Genomic DNA, 2,956 nt, shown 5'->3' with positions numbered 1-2,956 from the left:
GGTGGGAGAGAGTGGCCAATGCATGCACAATGTGGTCTTCACAAGATTGTGTAGGTATGCATGGCTAGTATTAGGCTAACATCATTATGTTTACCACTAACTCAATCAACATAATATATATGTTAATTGCCACCCAATATTTCGGTCCAAATAGAGATAAAATGGATTCCATTTTATCTTTGTCAATTTGTCACATGTTACATGTCATGTATAATTGTTATGTATTTTTAACATATTAAAAATCAACGCATTAATAAAAATACGTCATATGCAAAATAGACTTAGTAATTCACAATTACTTCTACCAAAATAATTTACCAATTATAAATCACAACATCTTGTATTTATAATAATTCATTCTGTTTCAATTGTTTCCTTAAACAATAATTTCATCCAAGTAATAAAACAATTCGATTACTTAGACCGTATCTTATTTAATGAGACACGTAAATTTTACTTCCAAAATCGTCCGTCAATTTTCAAGTAATTTAATTAACCCGTAACGTTATACGATTAATTAAATGATCAATTAAGAGTATTATCCTTTAGGTATGACCTAGGGGATCAACTGATCACCACCGTCGCACGACAGTAATGTCAATCTCTAGTCAGCCAATCATTACCGATATGTGTGGATCAGTTGACAGTAAAAATACTTCCCAATTGTATTCTTTAAAATGAGACTTAAACATGTGATCATCATGATCAACAGTTGTGATCACATTATTGTCGGAGGACACATATTCAAACAATCTCCCACTTGTCCTCGACAAGTGTGCGTCACCAATTCTCTTGTCCTATTACTATCTCCCACTCAATGCAAGGTGTCTTTCAGGTCGTACATGCAAGTGATCATATCGAGAGTGGTTTCCTCGATCTGGAGAATAACTGATTGACCGGATTTATCCACCATGGATACATTCCGAGCGTGGCCACGCATTTCCAGTTCATTACTCCTCGAGTGGCCCTGAGATATTATTATAACCCTGCCTAGGGGTGGACAATTTCTATCGCACTAATTCCCTTCAACTAGCCACAGCCATCATAACCCAAAATACGCCCATTTGACCCCATTTACGAAGGTCGTAGTAACACAAATCAAAGTTAATCTGAAACTCTGCCATCTTAGGTGAATAATCTTTAGTCAAAAGAATCGACTCATTTGAATACTATAGCAGCTCTCACCACGACCAGGCTATATAAATTTGCCAGAACTCTATAAGCGGTCATAAGGCCCGACAAAATGTTCCTAACAGTCTACCTATGTGATCGACTAGTCATCTCACATGACTCTATGGCACTTGAACTTGCCATCAATCGCATCACACTCTAGTCACTTCTAGACGTCACCTCATACAAGTGACTATAGGCAAATACAATGTTAATCCGTGTTCACTTTAACGGGGTTCAATTGTCTCCACAACCTGTTTGGATATAACAATGTATAATAAAAAGATAAAAGACAAATTCTATTATGAACATGAACAAAAACAACACTTTTATTTCATTTCAAAATCTAACATAAACTTGGTACACGTTTAAGTCCCATGGACGCCATATGTCCATCATGTTTAGTCTGCGATAAAGGCTTGGTGAGCGGATCGGCTATGTTGTCATTCGTCCCAACCTTACAAACCGCAATTTCCTTTCTTTCAATGAAATCTCTTATTACTTGATATTTTCTAAGTACATGTCTAGATCTATTACTAGACTTTGGCTCCTTAGCTTGGAAGATCTTCCCACTATTATCATAATAGAGAGTGATAGGATCATTGGCGGTAGGTACTACTTTTAGACCTTCCGTGAATTGCCTGATCCACATAGCTTACTTGGCAGCTTCTGATGCTGCAATGTACTCAGCCTCCGTTGTTGAATCCGCAGTTACAGCTTCCTTGAAGCTTCTCCAGCTTACGACACCACCATTGAGCATGAAAACGAAACCAGCTTGTGATTTCATGTCATCTCTATCCGTTTGAAAACTCGAGTCCGTGTATCCATTGACACGAAGCTCAGTGTCTCCTCCAAACACTAGGATAGAATCCTTAGTTCTTCTTAAGTACTTAAGGATGTTCTTGACGGCTATCCAGTGACTCTCACCTGGATTTCCTTGATATCTACTCGTCATGCTCAAGGCATACGAGACATCAGGACGTGTGCATATCATGGCATACATGATTGATCCAACAGCAGAAGCATAAGGGATCGTCTTCATGCGTTAAACATCATGGGGTTCGGTGGGAGATTGAGTCTTGCTCAATATAGTCCCAGTTACCATAGGTACCAAACCCCTTTTAGATTTGTCCATGCTGAACCGTCGAAGAATCTTATCAACATAAGACTCTTGACTTAGTGCCAATATCCTCTTGGATCTATCTCTATGGATCCGGATACCCAATATGCGTTGTGCTTCTCCTAAATCCTTCATTTGGAAGTGGTTACCTAACCACTTCTTAACAGAAGACAACATCGGAATATCATTTCCAATGAGTAGTATGTCATCGACATACAAGATTAGGAACACAACATTGCTCCCACTAAATTTCATGTATAAACATGGTTCCTCAACACTTCGAGTGAAACCATTCTCCTTTATAACATGATTGAATCGATGATTCCAACTTCTAGATGCTTGCTTAAGACCATAAATGGATCTCTTAAGTTTGCACACTTTGTTAGGATTTTTATAATCAACAAAACCTTCGGGTTGTATCATGTACACCTCCTCTTCTAAATGCCCATTTAGAAAATTGGTTTTGACGTCCCTTTGCCATATTTCATAATCATGAAACGCGGCGATCGCTAACAAAATCCGTATGGATCTTAGCATGGCTACGGGGGCGAAGGTCTCATCATAATGGAGACCTTGGACTTGGGTAAATCCTTTTGCCACTAGCCTAGCTTTGTAGACATCATCATGTCCTTCTATGCCATTTTTGACTTTGAATATCCATTTGCA

The sequence above is a fragment of the Silene latifolia genome, chromosome 8 (assembly GCF_048544455.1).
Source record: "Silene latifolia isolate original U9 population chromosome 8, ASM4854445v1, whole genome shotgun sequence".
In the NCBI taxonomy this organism is placed as follows: Eukaryota; Viridiplantae; Streptophyta; class Magnoliopsida; order Caryophyllales; family Caryophyllaceae; genus Silene; species Silene latifolia.
Note: the sequence above shows the minus strand (reverse complement) of the source record.